Source organism: Rhincodon typus, chromosome 8 (genome assembly GCF_021869965.1).
Source record: "Rhincodon typus isolate 14 chromosome 8, sRhiTyp1.1, whole genome shotgun sequence".
Taxonomy (NCBI): Eukaryota; Metazoa; Chordata; class Chondrichthyes; order Orectolobiformes; family Rhincodontidae; genus Rhincodon; species Rhincodon typus.
Window position 1 is genome coordinate 29,970,730 of NC_063339.1, and position 21,900 is coordinate 29,992,629.

The following is a 21,900-nucleotide window of genomic DNA, read 5'->3' on the forward strand; positions in this document are numbered from 1 at the left end:
GCCTATAACTTCCAGCCCCAATCTCACCTGAAGAGATCCTTTTCCAACAACAAGCTCCTGCTTGCGTACCTTCCCCACAAGCTCTCCCCTCCCCTTCAAACCAAGACCCAAGAGAAGCTGTTTTGAGAGACTGAACGGAGAAGCCCAATCGGGAAGCAGAACTAAGAGCATCATCAGAACAAAGGACAACCTAGAGGAGGAAGTCAACCAAGAGATCCACAACAGAACAGGCCAGACCAGATTCCCAGAGAGAACTTCTGATAGTGGGCCTTTCCGAACTGAGAAAACTGACGGCAAGAATCTCAATAACCGACTGCAACCATCAGAACCAAAGATCGACAACTCGAAGCAACAACTGACTCGACCGATACCGCAGGTCCTCAGACACAGCCTGAGTTGAAAACCAGGCTCGCCAAACCAGCAAAAATAAAGTATACCAGGTACTTCCCAATAGATCCAATACACACCTAACCACATCAGTGGACACAACCCAAACTGAAAGAGGTAGTAGGAACTGCCGATGCTGGAGTCTAAGATAGCAAGGTGTGGAGCTGGATGAACACGGCAGTCCAGGCAGCATCAGAGGAGCAGGAAAGCTGACGTTTCGGGTCTGGACCCTTCTTCAGAAATGGGGGAGGGGAAGGGGAAGGGGAATGGGGCTCTGAAATAAATAGAGGGGCAGGTGATGATAGAAGGTGGATAGAGGAGCAGATAGGTAGAGAGCAGACGGACAGGTCAAGCAGGTGGGGATGAAGCCAGTAAAGGTGAGTGTAGGTAGGGAGTTGGGATGGGGTTTGGTCAATGAGGAGGGAGGGGTAGGTAGGTGGGAGGGAAGACGGACAGGTTAAAGAGGCGGGGATGAGGCTAGTAGGTAGGAAGTGGGGTTGGGGGTTGATCAGTGAGGTGGGATGAGCGGATAGGCGGGAGAAAAGACGGACAGGTCAAGGAGGCGGGAATGAGATGGGCTGGTCTTGGGATGAGGTCAGGGGTGGGGAGATTTTGTAGCTTGTAAATCCACATTGAGACCATTGGGCTGCAGGGTTCCCAGGTGGAATATGAGGTGCTGTACCTCCAGTTTTCGGGTGGCATCGTTGTGGCGCTGGAGGAGGCCCAGGATGGACGTGCCGTCCAAGGAGTGGGAGGGGGAGTTGAAGTGGTTCGTGACTGGGAGGTATTGTCGTTTGTCATGAACTGAGCGTAGGTGCTCCACAAAGTGGTCTCCAAGCCTCCTCTTGGTTTCCCCGACGTAGAGGAGGCCACATCGGGAACAGCGGATACAATATACCACATTAGCGGATGTGCAAGTGAACGTCTGTTTAATATGGAAGGTTTTCTTGGGGCCTGGGATGGAGGTGAGAGGGGAGGTGTAGGGCCAGGTGTAGCACCTCCTGCGGTTGCAGGGAAAAGTGCCGGGTGTGGTGGGGCTGGAGGGGAGTGTGGACCAGACGAGGGAGTCACGGAGAGAGTGGTCTCTCCGGAAAGCAGATAAGGGGTGGGGAGGGAAATATATCCTTGGTAGTGGGGTCAGATTGCAGGTGGCAGAAGTGGTGGAGAATGATACATTGAATCCGGAGGTTGATGGGGTGATACGTGAGGACAAGGGGAATTCTGTTGCATTCCCCATGCAGATGGCCTAAAAGCCTTCTGCATCTTCCTCTCCCGCAGGCCCGACCAGTTCCCCTCCACCAACACCCTTATCCACCTACCAAACTCATCCTTACCCTTAACAACTTCTCCTTCAACTCCTCCCACTTCCTACAGACAAAAGGGTTGGCCATGGGCCCAAGCTATGCCTGCCTCTTTGTAGGATACGTGGAACAATCCCTCTTCCGCAGCTACACTGGCCCCATCCCCCACCTCTTCCTCCGTTATATTAATGACAGTATCGGCGCAGCCTCGTGCTCCCACAAGGAGCTTGAACAGTTCATCCACTTTACTAACATCTTCCACCCCAACCTTGACCTCTCTGTCTCCGTCTCTGGTGACCACCTCAAAACTAATATCTATTTCAAGCCCACCGACTCCCACAGCTATCTAGAATACATCTCCTTTCACCCACCTTCCTGCAAGAATGCCATCACCTATTCCCAATTCCTTTGCCTCCGCCACATCTATTCCCAAGATGAGGTGTTCCACTCCTGGACATCCCGATGTCCTCGTTTTTCAAGGACCACAATTTCCCCTCCACAGTGGTCGAAAATGCCCTCGACCGCATCTTGCGCATTTCCCGCACCTCAACCCTCACACACCCTCCCCGCAATAACAACAAAGACAGAATTCCCCTTGTCCTCAGGTATCACCCCATCAACCTCCAGATTCAACGCATCATTCTCTGCCACTTCTGCCACCTGCAATCTGACCCCACTACCAAGGATATATTTCCCTCCCCACCCTTATCTGCCTTCCGGAGGGACCACACTCTCTGTGACTCCCTCGTCCACTCCACACTCTCCACTAGTCCCACCACCCCTGGTACTTTTCACTGCAACCGCAGGAGGTGCTACACCTGCCCCTACACCTCACCCTCACCTCCATTCCAGGCACCAACAAAACCTTCCACATTAAACAGACGTTCACCTGCACATCTGCTAATGTGGTATATTGTATCTGCTGTTCCTGATGTGGCCTCCTCTACATCAGGGAAACCAAGCGGAGGCATGGAGACCGCTTTGTGGAGCACCTACGCTCGGTTCGTGACAAACGACAACACCTCCCAGCCGCAAACCACTTCAACTCCCCCTCCCACTCCTTGGACGGCATGTCATCCTGGGCCTTCTCCAGCGCCATAACGATGTCACCCGAAAACTGGAGGTACAGCACCTCATATTCCGCCTGGGAACCCTGCAGCCCAATGGTCTCAATGTGCATTTATAAGCTTCAAAATCTCCCCATGCCGACCTTATCCCAAGACCAGCCCATCTCGTCCCCGCCTCTTTGACCTGTCCATCTTTTCTCCCACCTATCTGCTTCTCTATCCACCTTCTATCATTGCCTCCCCCTCTCTCTATTTATTTCAGAGCCCCCTTCCCCTCCCAGACTGTAAGAGTTACACAGCTTGAAGTCCTCAACTGTACTCTGGGTATGGCAAGCCAGACCAGCCGGGCGAACTTCAAAACTGCATTCTGAGTGGTTTTTGGTTGATTTTGATTGATTGATTTATTGTCATGTGTACTGAAATGCAGTGAAAAGTTTTGTTTATGAAGAGTACAGGTATATCACAGCAAGCAAAGTTTGTGCAGATCAAAAGACTTAGAGGCATACAGCTTACATTCCAGGTTACGGTATTTGAGGCTAGAGAGTCCATTCATCAGTCTGATAATGGCCGGAAAGAAACTGTTCCTGAACCTTCTTTTGCTTGTGTTCAGGCTTTTGTATCTTCTCCCTGACGGAAGAGGTTGTAGGAGATCATTACCAGGGTACAATGGGTCTTTGATGATGTTGACCACCTTTCCACGGCAGAGAGCCATGTCAATAGACTCCATAGATGGAAGGTTGGCTTTTGTGATGGTCTGGGCTGTGCACACCACTTTTGTAGCATCTTACGGTCCTGGGCAGACAGTTGCCACACCAGGCAGTTATGCACCCTGGAAGTATGTTTTCAATGGTGCATCTGTAAAAGTTGGTGAGGGTCCCTATGGATGTGCTAAATTTCCTGAGCTGCTTGAGGAAGAAGAGTCATTGTTGCACCTTCTTGACTGTGCATCTATGTTGGAAGTCCAGGACAGGTCATCAGTTGTTGTCACTCCAAGGAATCTGATGCTATTTACTCTCTCAACCTCAGTTCCATTGATGTAGATGGGGCATGTTCTCCTCCTTTCTTTCTGAAATCAACGATCAGTTCTTGATTAGTTTTGCCAATGTTGAGAGGCAGATTGTTTTCATTGCAACACGTCACCAAGCCCTCTATCTCCCTTCTGTATTTGTTAGATATCCATCCCACTATGGTGGTGTCGTCAGTGAACTTGTAGATGGCGTTCATTCAGAATTTGGCAACACAGTCCAAATACCGTCGTAGATGTAAGGGGGGCTGAGAATGCATCCTTGGGGGGGCTCCAGTGTTAAGTGTTATTGTGGAGGAGGTGCAGTTACCTATCCTCACTGATTGCGGCGAATGGGTCAGAAAACTGAGGATCCGGTTGCAGAGGGTGGAGCCAGGACCAAGGTCATGGAGTTTTGAGATCAGTCTGGAGGGGATAATGGTGTTGAAGGCAGAGTTGTAATCAATGGGCAGGAGTCTGACATAGGTGTCTTTGTTGTCCAGATGTTCCAGGGATGAGTGCAAGGCTATGGATGTGGCATCCTCTGCGGACCTGTTACATTAGTAGGCAAACTGTAGGGGATCAAGGCAGGTTGGGAGACAGATTGATGTGGGCTATAAACAGGCTCTTGAAGCACTTTGTGATTATTGAAGTAAGAGCTATTGGGCAGTAGTCATTAAGGCACACAGCAAGTGTTTTCTTGGACACAGGGATGATGGTGGTCTTCTTGATGGTGAGCATAAACTCCCGAGAACCCAAGGTTCCAACATAGTTAGCAGCGGGAGAGCGGTGGTATCAGTGCATTGGGACCCTGCTGGTGGGAATTCTGGTTAAGCATGTAAATTTAAATGCTGTTTGTTTTCTGTGTAGCAGTAGATGGTGTTGAATAGTGGTAATCAAACAATAGTGTATTTTAAAGTACTACTGTTTCCTGTATATTAATTGTGTTAATTTCCTTGATTTATTGAATTACCTATTTTTATATTATAATTACTTTTTCTACCTTAACTAAATGCAGAGATTCTTTTGCCCTTAAAAACCTGTCTACTGCCTCTTCATTCACATCCCCATAAATAAGTCCAGTGTCCAGAACCAGGGGTCTAGGAGTGATTCAAACTGCCTAAAGATCAGGAACGTAACTGATTGTAAACCAGAACTCTACACCCCCATCCCTAGAATAAGATTGAATGATGCCCTTGAGTTCATGTGCTGGTGCCCCCTAACTGACAACAGTCCCTTTGGACGTGGCAAAGAACTGTTACCCCTAGGCTTTGAGACATGGCCATATGCAACATCTTTGCTGCACAAGTTGCTAACACATGTTGCAGGTTTGAGATAGAGAAACATGTTCGTCTCCTTGACAGAAAAGTGCTTGAAAACATGACAGGCTGCCTGGCTTTGTGTCTGCAATTAAAGGAAAGGCAATACAGAAGTAATGTGAGGCTGTAAGTTCTGAATGAGGTGACAAAGTGTGAAAAAACAAGGCAGGACAGAAATGCTGTGAGTTCTAAGAGAGCAGGTGAAAAGCCCAGGGATGCACATTTCACTAATGCATGCCATGATGGCCTGTCCCTGCATGCAAAACAACATGTCAGCAGCATTGTAACATTGGGCATCTTTGAGCTCCAATTTGCAAAATTGAGAAGGTGAACTGAAACAAAATGTTTTATATACAAACTTCAGTTTTAAGATAACTTTCCTAACAAAAGGTGTAAAGCAAAATAAATGAATTTAAGAGAATAAATCACCTACAGGGCATTGGAGGAAGAGACACCTAGAGCCATTATTTTGCTCCTTTTGTTGAACAATGATTTAATAATATTGCTACAGCCTTGTAATCAGTTTTGCAATTGCCTTGCCAATTGATGTTGTATTATCCAGAGCACTATGGCAAGAAAACGTCAACACATAAAACAATAATTATCTTTATTAGTGGTTAGTGAAGCTGTTAAACAGATGCCTCATAAGTCACACACAAAAATGTAGAAATTATGTCAATGATGATCTGTTATTTTGACATTTGCTGGTGGTTATAATAATTGTATTATGGTTACATGTAAATCATCAATATTTGTGCGCTGAGTTAAATTTTCAACAATCCTTCAAAAGTTTACCATTCCAAGAAATACAAAATATGAAGCATCTTCATAATACCTCCACCCTCACAAAATGAAGTACCATTTTTAAATATGTCCCATTGTAAAACTTGTTTAAAAGATTGCAAGCATTTTCACTTTATGTGTAACTTGTAAAATTATATCTGATAACTTAGTATTTTAAATGTAATTTTTCAGATATTTTAAACAAAGTCGCTAACCTGAAGAAGGTGCAAGGATCCGAAAGCTCCTGTTTTCAAATAAACCTGTTGGACTATAACCTGGTGTTGTGTGATTTCTGACCTTGACCACGCCAGTCCAACACTGGCATCTCCACATCATATTTGACAAACCATTAGCATTTATATTATTTTCTCTGCAATGTGAACAACTTTTAAACAGTGAAGCTGTAATAGCAAACACTGATAAAATAGTCTAGCAGTTTGGAAGGTAGCTATGCTCACCACTATACTTTTGATTTGTTTCGGAAAGGTTAAGTGATTATGATCTGTATATATCTGTGTCTCTTTGTAGCAGTGACAGATATATATTTCAAAATATTTAAGAACCAGGATTTCTTTTCCAACTGTAAAGTATTTCTTTTGGTATTGATCTAACTCCTTAGAAAAGTATCTTACTAGCTTCTTTACGTCTGAGCCATTTTCCCATGACAGAATTGCATGCATTCCCAAATCACTAATAACATTTGCTACTGTGAAGATCTTAACGAAATTTGGTGCAGACAACTCTGGTTCAGTGATCAAAGTTGCTTTTGGCTTATCAGTAGTTTCCCTGAACACATTACCTTGGCTTTCTTTTGTAGTAAATCTGTCAGTTGAGCAAATCCTTAAAAAAAATCTTATAATTTCTTGCTCAGAGATAGTAAGAGCTGTCGATGTTGGAGCTGGAGGAGCCTAGCAGGCCAGGCAGCATCGGAGGAGCAGGAAAGTTGACGTTTCGGGTCCCGACCCAAAATGTCAACTTTCCTGCTCCTCTGATGCCGCCTGGCCCACTGTGTTCCTCCAGCTGCGGGCACTGTGCTATCTCATAATTTCTTGTTTATTTTCAGAGACAGGAATCTTCACCAATGCTTGTTTATTTGCCTTTCTTTGCAGCATTTGTCCTTACCCTATTTTGAGCCCTAAGTAGGTTATTTTTGCCTTTGCAAACTTTCCCTCCAAATTGGCTGATTGTTATTTCTTAAATAATGTCTGAAATTGTTCTATGTGGTAATCCAAGTGCAATTGTACATTATCATATTGTTAATCAAATTGTTCAGAGATGTTATTACACGCTTCTATAGCAGGTGGGACTTGAGTCTGAGTTCCTTGATACAAAGGTAGGGACACTACCACTGTACCACAAAGCCTTTAAAGTAGTGTCTCATCAAAGCAAATCACACAATTAAGAACACTGGCTTCTACTTGATTCATTACTCTCTGGGAAATTGCTGAAGCGCTTTTTAGGCGAAATGTCATTATAGAGTCAAAGAACAAAGAACAAAGAAAATGACAGCACAGGAATTGGCCCTTCAGCCCTCCAAGCCTGCACTGACATGCTGCCCGTCACAACTAAAACCCCCTATCCTTCCAGGGACTGTATCCCTCTATTCCCATCCTATTCATGTATTTGTCAAGACGCACTTTAAAAGCACTATCGTATCTGCCTCGACTACATCTCCTGGCAGTGAATTCAGGCACCCACACCCTCTGTGTAAAAAACTTGCCTCGTACATCACCTTTAAACGTTGCCCCTCACATCTTAAACCTACAGCCCCTAGTAACTGACTCTTCCATCTGGGAAAAAGCTTCTGACTGTCCATTCTGTCCATGTCCTTCATAATCTCATAGACCTCTATCAGGTCGCCCCTCAATCTCTGTGGTTCCAGTGGGAACAACCCAAGTTTATCCAACCTCTCCTCATAGCTAATGCCCTCCATACCAGGCAACATCTTCGTAAATCTTCTCTGTACCTTCTCCAAAGCCACCACATCCTTCTAGTAGTGTGGTGACCAGAATTGAACACAATATTCCAAATGCAGCCTAACTAAGGTTCTATAAACTCAATTCCCTGGCCGATGAAGGCAAGTATGCCATATGCCTTGTTTATGACCTTCTTCACCTGCATTGCCACTTTCAGTGACCTACACCCAGATCCGTCTGCCTATCAGTACTCTTAAGGATCATCGAATTATAGAGTCATACAGCTCAGAAACAGACCCTTCAGCCCAACTTGCCCATGCCGACCAAGTTTCCAAATCTAAATTCATCCCATTTGCCTGCATTTGGCCCATATCCTTCCAAACCTTTCCTATTCATGTACCCATCCAAACGTCTCTTAAATGTTATAACTGTACCTGCATCTATCACTTCCTCAGGCAGTTTATTCTACATATGAACCACCTTCTGTGAGAAAAAGTTGCCCCTCAGGTCCCTTTCAAATCTTTGTCCTCGCACATTAAAACTATGCCTCTAGTTTTGAATTCTCCAACTCTAGCGAACAGACCTTTGCTTTCACCTTCTCTATGTCCTCATGATTTTATGAACCTCTATAAGGTCATGCTTCAACCTCCTGTGCTCCAGTGAAAAAAGGTCCCAACTGCTCTGGCCTCTCCTTATAATTCCAACCCTCTAATCCATCCTTGTAAATCTTTTCAGAACTCTCTCCAATTTAATAATATTTCTCCTAAAGCAGGGTGACCAGAACTGTACACAGTAAATGAAGCCTCAACTCCTAAACACAATGGTCTGAGCAATGAAAGCAAACATTCCAAAATTCTTTACCAATCTGTCTACCTGTGATGGAACTTTCAATGAACTATGTTCCTGAACCCCTAGGTCTCTCCGTTCTACAACACTTCTGCGGGCCCTTACATAATGTGAAAGTCTTGCCCTTGTTCATCTTACCAAAATGCAATGCTCGCATTTATCTAAATTAAACTTTATCTGCCACTCCTGGGGCCATTGGCCCAATTGATCGAGATCTCTTTGTAAACTTAGACAATCGTCTTCACTGTCCACTATACTACCAATTTTGGTGTCATCCACAAATTTACTAACCATGCTTCCTCTATTCTTATTCAAATCATTTATATAGATGACAAACAACTGAGAACCTAGCGCAGAATTTGAAAAGTTTGCTAATGTGACAAAGGCTGACATTTCTTTAGTCCTAGGTGTTAATGGAACTTGCCATTTGACCATAAAAGCATAAGACAAAGGAGCAGAAAATTGACCATTCAGCCCACTGAGTCTGCTCATTTAATCATGACTGATAAGTTTTTCAACCCCATTCTCCCCGTAATCTTTGATCTCCTTGACAACCAAGAACCTATTTATCTCTGTCTTAAATATACACAATAACCTGGCCTCCACAGCTGTCTGTGGCAATGAGTTCTACAAATTCACTACTCTCTGGTTGAAGAAATGTTTCCTTATCTCCGTTCTAAAGGGTCCTCCCTTTACTCTAAGGCTGTGCCCTTGGGTCCTAGTCTCTTCTACCAATGAAAACATCTTCCCAACGTCCACTCTGTCCAGGCTGTTCAGCATTCTGTGAGATCCCCCCCCACTTCATTCTTCTAAACTCCATTGAATATAGACCCAGAGTCCTCAAACTTCCTCATATTTAAACCTTTAATTCTTGGGATCATTCTCGTGAACCTCTTCTGGACTGGCTCCCAGGCCAGTACATCCTTGCTGAGGTATGGGACCCAAAATTGCTCACAAAAATCTAAATGTGATCTGACCAGAGACTTATAAAGCCTCAGAAGTACATCCCTATTTTTATATTCTAGTACTCTCGAGATAAATGTTAATGTTGTATTTACCTTCCCAATTACAGACTCAACCTGCAAGTTTACCTTAAGAGAAACCTGGACTAGGACTCCAAAGTCCCTTTGCACTTCAGATTTCTGAAGTTTCTCCCCATCTAGAAAGTATTCCATGCATCTGTTCTTCCTACTAAAGTGCATGACCTCGAACTTTCCCACGTTGTATTCTATCTGCCATTTCCTTGCTCACTCTCCTAACCCGTCTAAATCTTTCTGCAGCCTCCCTGCCTCCTCAATATTACTCTCCTTCTACCTATCTTTGTATCATTTGCAAACTTAGCCAGAATGCCCACTGTTCCTTGATCGAGATCATTAATAGATAAAAGTGAAAAGTTGTGGTCCCAACACTGAACCTAGTGGAACATCACTAGTCACCAGCTTCTATCCTGAGAAAGGCCCTTTTATCCCCACGCTCTGCTTTCTGCCAGATAGCCAATCTTCTATCCATGCTAGCACCTTGCTTCTAACACCATGGGCCCTTATCTTACTCAGCAGCCTCCTGTGTAGCATCTTATCAAAGGCCTTCTGGAAGTCCATTGGCTCTCCTTTGTCTTACCTGCTTGTTACTTCCACAAAGAATTCTAACAGAGTTGTCAGGCATGATCTCCCCTTGATGAAAACATTCTGACATTTCCCTATTTTGCTGTGCACTTTCAAGTATTCCGAAATCTCATCCCTCACAATGGACTCCAAAATCTTACCAACGACCGAGATCAGGTTTAATCGGCTTATAATTTCCCATCTTTTGCCCTACTCCTTTCTTAAACAGGGGGGTTTTATTAGCAATTTTCCAGTCCTCTGGGACCCTCCCTGACTCCAGTGATTCCTGAAAGATTACCACTAACACCTTCACTATCACTTCAGCTATCTCCTTAAGAACTCTGAGGTGTAGCCCATCTGGTCCAGGTGATTTATCCACCCTTAGACCTTTCAGCTGTACTAGCACCTTCTCTTTGGTGATGGCCACCATACTCACCTCTGTGCCCCTGACCCTCTTGAATTTTTGGTATATTACTCATGTCTTCGACTCTGAAAACTGACACAAAGTACTTATTCAGCTTATCAGCCATTTCTTTGTTTCCCATTATTACTTCTCCAGTGTCATTTTCCCGCGTCCAATGTCCACTTTGCCTCGCATTTGTCCTATATATGTTTAAAGAAACTCTTGAAATTTTTTTAACATTACTGGCTAGCTTATCCTCATATTTAATATTCTCTCTCCTTATTTTTTTCTGTTATCCCCCTTTCGTCTTTGTAGGCTTCCCAATCCTCTGGCTTCTTGCTGCCCTCTGCAACATTTTATGCTTTCTCTTTTGCTTTTATGCTGTCTCTCATTTCCCTTGTCAGCCATGGTTGCCTCATCCTCCCTTTAGTACATTTCTTTTTCCAAGGGCTGAATTTTTGGTGTGTCTACTGTATTACTCCCAGAAACTCCTGCAATTGCTGTTCTACTGTCTTTCCTGCTAGGCTCCTCTCCCAGTTAATTCTGCCCAGTTCTTCCCTCATGCCTCTATAGCTGCCTTTATTCAATTGTAAAACTGTTACATCTGATTCCAGCTTCTCCCTCTCAAATTTCAGAGTAAATTCTATCATATTAAGGTTCCTTCACCTTAATCTCCCTTATCAAGTTTGCCTCATTGCACATCACTAAATCCAGATTTATCTGTTCCCTATTGGGCTCCACCACAAGCTGCTACAAAAAGCCAACTTGTAGACATTTCACAAGTTCCTGTTCTTGTGATCCACTACCAATCTAATTTTCCCCGTCCACCTACATATTGAAATTCCCAATGATCACTGTAACCTTGCCTTTCCTACATGCTTTTTCTCTCTCATGGTGTATCTTCTGCCTCAAATCCTGACTACTGGATTATGGTTTTTTTTAGCCTTGTGGTTCCTCAACTCTACCCACACAGATTCTCCATCATCTGACCCTATTTTATTTCCTGCTATTGATTTAATTCCATTTCTTACTAATAAGGCAACCCCACACCCTGTGCATACCTGCCTTCTATAGGATGTGTATCCTTGGATATTTAGCTCCCAGTGATCCCCTTGCGGCTACGTCTCCGTGATGCCCATCTCATCATACCTGCCAATTTCGATCTGCAGCATAAGCCCATTTACCTTATTTTGTATACTGCGTGCATTCAGACACAACACCTTCAGTCCTGTATTGATAGTCTCTCTTCTCATTGTCATTCGTTTATTCAGTGTGCTTGAAGTTTGATTACTAACTCTTTCCAAACACTCTGATCTATTTTGTGTTCTGGGGGCTTTTTTTTTCCATTTTTTTCATATTTTTCCATGAATTTGAATCCACCCCTACGGATGTTAACCTGCTGCTTTGATGTGGGCGTGCGACAATCCTCTCCAATCAAACATTATCCTTTAAAAAATATATATTTTGTAAGAAATCTGCACTGTCAAACCTATCGATACAGACTCTCAAGTGGGGAATTAGTTGCTTGCCTTTGTTACTGCATTGATCTTTCTGTGGTCTACGCAGAGTCCAGTGAACCTTCAGACTTGAGCACTTAAACTGCTGGAAATTGCTTTGATTGGGTTCAATTAGGTGGTTTGTTAACATGTATTGGATTTCTGCTTGCACCCGAACTTGTTTCTCTGACCTTAGTGACCAAGGTGCTGTTTTGTAGGAGAGGATTCTCCCACACCCACATCATGTATGGCTAAGGTTTCACACCCTGGTTTGTCCCTGCAAACCTGTTTAAGTTTGATGAGTAACCCTGTGAGGTGTTAAAATTCTTCTTGTTGTAAATATGAAGACATGTGTCTAACTTTTCTAATAGTTCAGTCATAGCTCATTGATAGAGGGAGGTTCAATTTGTGAATTGTCTGCCTCATCTTTACTACTGCATTGATCCTCTAATGTCTTTACAATGTGACACATCTGCACTGGCTTATCCTCCTCCTTATGGTGATATCAATTGAACATAATGATGTGATATTGTTGATTCTTTTAGGAAGTTATCATTGGCCAGGAAGGAACTGGACTCACCATATTTTGGTGTCTATTTGAAGAAAGACGAAGGAGGAATCAATTGCAGTCTGGACAGGGTTAAGACTTCTTGCTTTTTAGCATTTTTAAAGCTGTGTTTTCTTTCAGTCAAACAATGCTTTTAGGACCAGTCAAGCCTCTTTTTTAAAAAAATCACAACTGCAGACTGTCACATTTTTCTGAAGATAGATAAACGCAGAGAACACACTGATACTGATCATATTAGTGATTTGGAGGAAGGAAACGATTGTACTGTAGCGAGATTTGCACTCAACACAAAAACAGGTGGAAAGGCAAAGGGATATAGATTACAGAGAGATATCAATATGTCAAATAAATGGGCAAAAAGTTGGCAAATTAAGTATATGGTGAGATACTGTGAAGTTGTTCATTTTGGAAGGCAGAACAAGGGAGTAGAATATTATTTAATTGGAGAAAAACTGTAGAAACCTGCAACACAAAGGGACTTGGAGACATTAGTGCATGAAACACAGAAAGCTCACACACATGCAGCAAGTAATCAGGAAGGCTAATGGAATGTTGGCCCTTATATCAAAGGAATTGGAGTGTAAGAGTAGAAAAATCTAACTACAACTGTACAAGGTGCGGGCGACACCTCATCTGGAGTATTGCAAGCAGTTTGATGTCTTCTTATTTAAGGAAAGAAATTGTTTCATAGGAGGTGGTTCAGAGAAGGTCCATTAGGATTATCCCTGGTATGGAAAGGTTGTTTGATGACCAAAGGCTTAATAGACTAGGAATCTACTCACCGGAATTCAGAAAAATGGGAAGTAATCTCATTGAAATATTTAGCTTTCTTAAAGGGCTTAACAAAGTAAATACTGAAAGGATGTTTCCCCTCACGGGAGGGTCTGGGACCAGAGAGCTTAGTCTCAGAATAAAGGGGACCAATTTAAGACTAAGATGTGAAGAAATTTCTTCTGTCAGAAGGTTGTGAATCTTTGGAACTGCTTGCCACAGACAGCTTTGTGGGAAGAGCCCTTCTTTTCTTTATTCACTCATGAGATGTGAACATTGGTGGCTGGCCAGCATTTATTGCTGTCCCTAGCTGCCTTTGAGAAGGTGATGGTGAGCTGCTTTTTTGAACTGCTGCAGTCCACCTGCTGTGTGTTGTCCCACAATGCCCTTATGGAGGGAATTCCAGGATTTTGACCTAGCGACAGTAAAGGAGTGGTGATATATTTCCAAGCCAGGATACTGAGTGGCTTGGAGGAGCTTGCAAGTGGTGGTGTTCTCATGTTCTCATGTCCTTCTGGATGGAAATGGTCATGGGTTTGGAAGGTGCTACAGATCTTTGGTGAATTCCTACAGTACACCTTATACATAATACATATTGGTGCTACGAAGTGTCCGTGATGGAGGGAGTCAAAGCTTGTGGATGTGGTACCAATCAAGCAAGATGCTTTTTCCTGGATGGTATCAAGCTTCTTGATAGTGTAAATTTAAGACTGAGATAAATTGATTCTTGATTAGTAAGATAATCAAGGCTTACAGTGAAATGACAGGAAAGTGGATGTGAGGTATGTCAGATCAGCCATGATCCGACTGAATAGTGGATCGGACTTGAGGAGCTGAATGGCTTACTCCCGTTCCTTATGGTCTTAGAGATCAGGAGCCTCGGTTTTGATTATGTTGGTAACTTCAGCCTTTTCATTTTTAAGTTTTCCAAATATCTACCACTGAGTTCTGGGAGTCTTTTCTTTATAGATGACCACCACTGTTGACCAGCATGGATAATGTGATACAGAAGAATTCAACAGATGTTTATTGTGTTACAAAGTTGTGCAAAGTGATCATGAATTGGAAGGCAAGAAGCTAGAATTTGTTGGTAAAAATGATAAAGGAGAACAGTGCGTGGCCCCTTTAAGAGATAAAATGCTTTTCTAAGCTTAGAGATTTATACAAAAAATGGGTCTGTAACCAGCTGCAGGTTACAGACAATTCTAAAAATTGAAACATTTACCAGATTGCTGTGTGATTGAGAACCTTAGGCTTGTTTTGATGTTTTGGAAACTAGCTTGAATCAGCCAATTAATTTAAACCAAGCACTTAGTAACTGAAAGTCAATTGAATTTAAATCTGATGGTGTTGACAACCGGGGACCAATCCTAGTGTAAGAACTGCACCACTGTTCCTACCCAGCTTCGAACTGGGTACCTTTCGTGTGTGAGGCAAACGTGATAACCATCCTGCTATCTCTAGTGTAAGAACTGAGTGGGTCATCAAGGGTATTAAAAAAAGGGCATTTGGAAAATCAACAGAGAGCTAACTGCCATCTGAAGTGGTGAGAGCAAACCTGCCGCCTGAGGAATAAATAGCTATCTCTCACACAAAGTCACTAAGCTCTCTAAAAAAGAACCATAACATGAGGGAAGATCATGCTTCACAAGCCTTGTTGAATTCTTTGAGGATGTAACAAAACACATCGATGAAGGCAGAGCCGTAGATATGTGGTGTATATGGATTTTAGCAGCATTTAATACGGTCCCCCATGCTAGGCTCATTCAGAAAGTGAGGAGGTATGGGATTCAAGGCGATTTGGCTATCTGGATACAGAATTGACTGTCCAATAGGAGACAGAAGGTGGTGCTAGATAGAAAGTTGTTTCAGAGATAGTAGGAACTGCAGATGCTGGAGAATCTGAGATAACAAGGTGTAGAACTGGATGAACACAGCAGGCCAAGCAGCATCAGAGGAGCAGGAAGGCTGACGTTTCGGGCCTAGACCCTTCTTCAGAATTTCAGCCTGGAGCTCGGTGACCAGTGGTTTTCCGCAAGGATCTGTTCTGGGACCTCTGCTCTTGGTGATCTTTATAAATGACTTGGATGAGAAAGTGGAAGGGTGGGTTAGTAAGTTTGCCGATGTCACGAAGGTTGGTGGAGTTGTGGATAGTGTGGAGGGCTGTTGTAGATTGCAACGGGACATTGACAGGATGCAGAACTGGGCAAAGAAGTGGCAGATAGAATTCAACCCAGAAAAGTGATTCATTTTGGAAGGTCTAATTTGAATGCAGAATATAGGGTTAATGACAGGATTCTTGGCAGTGTGGAGGAACAGAGGGATCTTGGGGTCCACGTCCATAGATCCTTCAAAGTTGCCAACCAAGTTGATAGGGTTGTTCAGAAGGCATTTGGTGTGTTGGCTTTCATTGGCAGGGGGATTGAGTTTAAGAGCTGCGAGGTTATGCTGCATTTAAGTGACTATTGGATAGACACATGGATGATAGTAAAATGTAGGGTATGTAGGGTAGTTTGATCTTAGAGTAGGATAATAGGTCGGCACAATATCGTGGGCTGAATGGCCTGTACTGTGCTGTACTGTTCTATGTCCTATGTTCTAGGTTCTAGGTTCTAGCTAGAGTCTTCACAGAAGAAATTACAGAGAAAACATCCCTGGTAGCAGGATCAGAAGACAGGCTGGAGAGACAGTGGAGAAGCAGGGCATTCTGGAAGACACATTCTGTGTGAACTTTGTAAAACTAAGTATTAATTTATTGTTTTCTTATTACTTTGATTTATCTAAGTGTGTTTATTGGAACAGCATACCAGTAGAATTTAGTTCAGTTAAGGAATAGTTAGTACTTGGAGTGAATTGTTCGGTTTGTTAGTAATTCTGTTAATTTGTTCACTGTTAGGGTTAAGTCAATAAATTGTTACTTGTTACTTATAAAGTGTGTATCAGGGATTCCTTTCATTTAACTCTTTGAACATATTACAAGGAGCAAGACAAGCTTCTCTGGATGTTTTGGGTTTAATTATTAGAAGGGAACCTCTACTCCCACCAAAACAAATCAGGGCTGGTATTTCAGTTTAATTATCAGAGGGGTTTGACCTATAACCTCCCCTTCCTAATGATTGAAAGTTATTAATATATACAACTATTACATTCACAAGTGCATCAGTGTCTGGGTTCATGATAAAACATCAGAATGCGTCATGTGATCCCAGGAAGGTAGCATCAGGTAGCTCCTTTGGTCCCATGCTTTGTTACACTGAGGATATCATGAGCATGTTTCTTAAAGATACGCTGACATACAGACTGTGAGACATAACACAACAGCTATATTCAAAAAAGAAATGGATTCATCCATATGGCTCCCAGCAAGGCCTCTGAAGGTCATTGATTTATTCCTGATGCTTGTGGGAAAATCCTGGCCTACGTAACAGCTATCAGTACATTTTTGAAACCTTTTATAAGAGTCCTGATATCTAAATAGCATCACATTAAACCCTAGCCTTACATATAAGTGGAGATTTGGCCTCTCAGCTCTTAAGTAATTTTATTTCATGGCAGATTCACACTCTGTTAGGTGTCATTTTGATCGACTGTCTCCATTATCCTTGCTATTAGTTGTAGAACTATTACACAATGACAGGAGATGGACAGGGATGTTTTAATTACAAATCTTTTCAGGCTCCGAAAAGAACATGATTAGAGCCATTCTGTAGAAAACTACCTTGCATTTTGGTTAATCGCGAACAGTATATTATTGAAAAGGTGAACATTGTGGGAAAATGTCTAATGGTCTCTATAGTAAATTATTGCAGTTAACAGTCTATGGTGTCATTAAAAGCACGAAGCAGAAATGGAGATAGCACTCTTATAGTTTTCAAGAGAAGGTGTTTTTTTCTTTCATCTAATAAGGACTTATGGAAGGAGAAACCACATTAACTGGAGAGAGGCCACTACCAATAGCTACACTCAAAAATACTTCAGAGATAGTAGGAACTGCAGATGCTGGAGAATCTGAGATAACAAGGTGTAGAGCTGGATGAACACAGCACGCAATACTTCATTAGTTGTGGAGTACCCTTGCTGTGTCCTGAGGGCATGAAAGATGTGATTATAAATTCAATTCTTTTTCTTCTTACATTATCTTTAATGAAATTAAGGTCTTAATGCTATTTTCTTAATAAAGAAAGAAACAATTCACATCAAGTTTTCAGTGGAACACGAGTCTCACCAATGTGACTTCTAGATTATATTGAATAAAGCATTTGGACAGTGTTATTAACCATCTGTTCGAAACCAACACTTCTTAAGAAAGGTGATATGTGTGACTAAATTACCCAATCGGTACATTTTCAGTGAATCTAATTAGATCTTTCTCATCGTTCACTTTGTTGTAATGGAATTGTGGGTCCCAACCACTGGTACCTGGTGGTTGGGATAATTTGTGGCCACAAATGCTTTTTTTGTATATTGGTTCCAATGGTTTGTCTAATTTTCAGTAGTAGAGGAGAGATCACTACAGAATCTTAAAAACAATACTTGTTTTACACAAGGTTTAGCATTTTGCATAATACCTTTAGGTACACTTAATATTAATTAGTTGTTAGTGATTAAACTATGAGAAGCTGGGTACATCACATTTGGCCTGATCCAGAACTTTGTGAAAGACTAATTGTTAACTATCAATACTGTTTGTTTATACCTATTTTACAGTTTCAAACTTTGCAATAGTGTATCTCTGTACTGCTTGCTGGGTATTCTCCCTGCCTTTCTTTATGATCACAATGGTGGTTTCCATCTTTGAGGTTTTCCCTAGATTTTGCATCTAAGATAGATTCTTTTTCTCCTACCTGTTCGCTAGTAAAATAGATGGTTCCCTGCCATTTAAGGCCTAATATTTTGTGTAAGAGAATGTACATTATTTTGAAAATAGACTTCTGTGGCAGTTGTCTTAATGCTCCTTCCCACAAAAATTGGGGTTTAAATCCCGATTTTTAAATCTTATAAAAGTCTTAAAATTCTATCTTTCTACTTCAGTTAAAATCCTTCTTGAAATCTTTTATACTTACCCTTTCACTGACATAAATAACCCTTGACTCTTTACTGACATAGCAGTCTTGGTATAAATCATTTTTATTACCCCTGCTGTATCTACAGTAGCTGTGCCTCATGGAGCCTAATCGAGATTAGAGGCAATTTTCACTTCAAAACGGTAAATAGGCCCTTTTCCCTTCTTTCTTTGCTGGTCTTTGTATTCTTGTGTAAAGGTTTTTTGCCCCTCATCCTCAAAAGGTTTTTAACTTTACTCTCAGAGTTTCTAACAGCTCACTCAGAATTTTTTACTCGGTTGCTTTCCAGAATGACGAGCCTTTACACTTTTCCTAACACATTCTGTTTTCCTTGTGCCTTTTAAAGGTCTGAGGTGAAGACTTTCTTCTGGTTGTCAACTTCCTGCTTCTCCCAGGAGAACTACTGACTGTTTGCTTGTGCATTTTAGCTGCTGACTCACATCCCGTGTCGTCTTAAAGTGATGATGGTCTTAAAATGGTGAACTCAATTGCCTTGATTTTTTTTTCATCCCATCAGATTGACTGGATTTTCTCCATTATTATTACATCAGGGTATTTCATCAATGACATCCATACTGATCACCAAGTTGCATTGGGCTCTGGACAACAACCTCTGGCAGCTTATGGTTGTGGTGGTTTACTCCCACCAATCCTCCTTTCAACACATTTAAATAAAACATGAATCAAGTTAAATAGCTTCTGGTAGGGCACTTTAATAAAAACAAAAAAATTAACAGTCAATGAAAACTTACAAAACAAGAATAGAAACTTATAAAAACAATCAGAATAACACCATTTGGGATGCTTATGTACCTGAGCCCCCGCAGTGCCTACAAGTCTCTAATGTCCTCTATCATGCTAGTGTCCTCTTTTCTCTGATGAGTCTGAGGTCTTGTCTAATTATCAGTGGTAGCATGTAGGCCCCAAGAGAGTCTTAACAAGAAGAAGCACCTGCCAAAAATGACAAGCTATAATTTATCATATGATAGCAATAGATGCAATTAACATTAACTAGTTAGTCATGGTTAGAACTATCAGGAGCCGGGTATTTCATGTTTGTCTCCATTGGGACTTAATTGCAAGACTAACTGTTTCTCCACCCAAAGACGGTGTGACATTCTCAGATGGAGCTAGGGCAACTTCAACATTGTATCACAGAGAGTCATTATCTCACACAGCACATTCCACATGCACTTTGCTGAGCTGATCAAAGAACCCATAAAAAATTTTGATATATCAACTCCTCAAATATGAGTATTGAGACAGACCAGATTCGTCAAAATAATTGACTCCCTGTTTTTTTCAGCATGGAGCGGGCAGTTTTTAAATAGTCAAAAATTACCTCCATTACAAACAATTTTGGTAACCTTCCACTGGCACCTGAAGCCATACGTTAACATGCTAATAGGATCTGTGTGTTAATTCTCTGATTCCATTTTACCCCCAGGCTATTTCCTCAGAGGTGGTGTTGGGGGGTGATAAGGGGGGATGTGCTGGAATTTTCCAGGCACATTTCTGGAAGTGGCCACAGCCTATTTAGCTTGTTGTGGGCTGCATCCTTGTGGTAAATCAAGGGTTAGGTCTCCAGGCAAGTTCAAAGCCCCTCCATATCTATTTTGTATAATAACAGCCACAGGCCACCCTATAGAGTATCCCTCAACTTCCTCTACCTGGCTGCAAAGGCCATTTTCTATTTCAAGTTTTGGCAAGTTGGAGTGAAGATGCTCCATTTTGAGGTATCTCCTCTCCTTGCTGTGGCATCTGCCTTCAAGATAGAAAGTCTTTCTTTGATCTTCTGGCTTCGAAAGCCTACCCACCACCTTTCATTGAATGGTGAGCCCATTCTCTGGCCATTAATCAGCTACTCCATGGCTGACCATTTTCCCTTACGTTGTGGTGTTAAGACTCACGCTACAGCCTGATGGACTAGTTCAGAAACCCACAGGGAAAATCCTGAATATGTGGAAAATTGAACCTTATAAATACCAGACATCTGATGGCCTTTTAAAACATTATAGTCGTAATGATTAACATTATTACATTACTGTTTATTGTAGAAGATGAAGAATCAGCCTTACAGTTAATGTCATGTGTGTACCCCATTATTGCCTTTTACAAAGATAAGCGATTACTTAAATAGGTTAAACCTTTTCAAATACCTATAATCACAGTACAATAAAGAAAACTAGTTTTAAAATAGCCTAGTTGATCTTTCCAGATTGTTGGAAAAAATTTAAAACGAATGCAGAGAGGACTCTTGTGGCACAGTGAAAGTGTCACTACCTCTGAGCCAGAAGAACTGGGTTTAAGTCTTCTATGAAAGAATTACCGGACTTGAAATGTTAACTCTGCCTTCTTCTCACAATTGCTGCCAGATCTGCTGAGTTTCTCCAGAAAATTCTGCTTCTGTTTAATTCCTACCTGCTATATGTTGGTCATAACATATCTGAACAAGTTCATGAAAATCCTTAAAAGGGGTGTAGGGACTTGGTGAGTATATACACAGTGTTTGAAGGTGCTGAGACAAGTTGTGAAAGATATTTAGAAGTCTGGCTTCCTTGGGATTATAACAACGCATAGTGGACAAAAGCAAGAAAATCATGCTAACCTTTGTCAATCAATAGTTAAGACCAAGCTGAGGTGTTGTGTTTAATAGTGGACATGATGCTTCAGGAATGATGTTGAAGCCTTAGAGAAGATACAGAGGAAATTTGCTCTGACAGGGCTTCAGGAGATCAGTTACAGGGACAGACCAGCGAAGTTGGTGTGGTTCTACTTAGAACAGAGTGTGATAATGTAGATATCTGAAATCTTGACAGAGTTTGATATAAGAAGTGAAAAAATGAACTGTAACTAGAGGACACAGATTTAAACAGTTAAAGGAACTAGAGGCAATTTGAGGAGAAATCTTTATGCAATGACATGCTGTTATCTAAAATGCAATGCCTGGAGGGATGTAGTAAGCAGAATCAATAATAACTTTCAGAAGGAAATTAGATGACTACTTCAAAGGGAATATTTTGGGTGTTATAAGGAAAGAGCAGGGGAGTGGGATTAACTGAATGGCTCTTTTGCAGAGTCAGCACAGGCAATATCTGTTTTCTGTGCTGCATCATTTCATGGTTTTATGATTCTTTTGGATAGAAGTCAAAAGGTTTATATTGTTTGTGACATGGCTTCCACTTTTTCATTTAACAACAGGATAGTAGATCTAAAACACTTCGATAAAAAGTATAATTTCAGATGGGTATTTAAGTTGATGACGAAGTTAGTAAAGGCATCTGCAGTTAATTTTCCTGCATTTTGCCTTAAAAACAAATCAGCTTTACTTCTTGATTTGACATGTGAAACCTGGATAATGAACAAAAAAGAACTG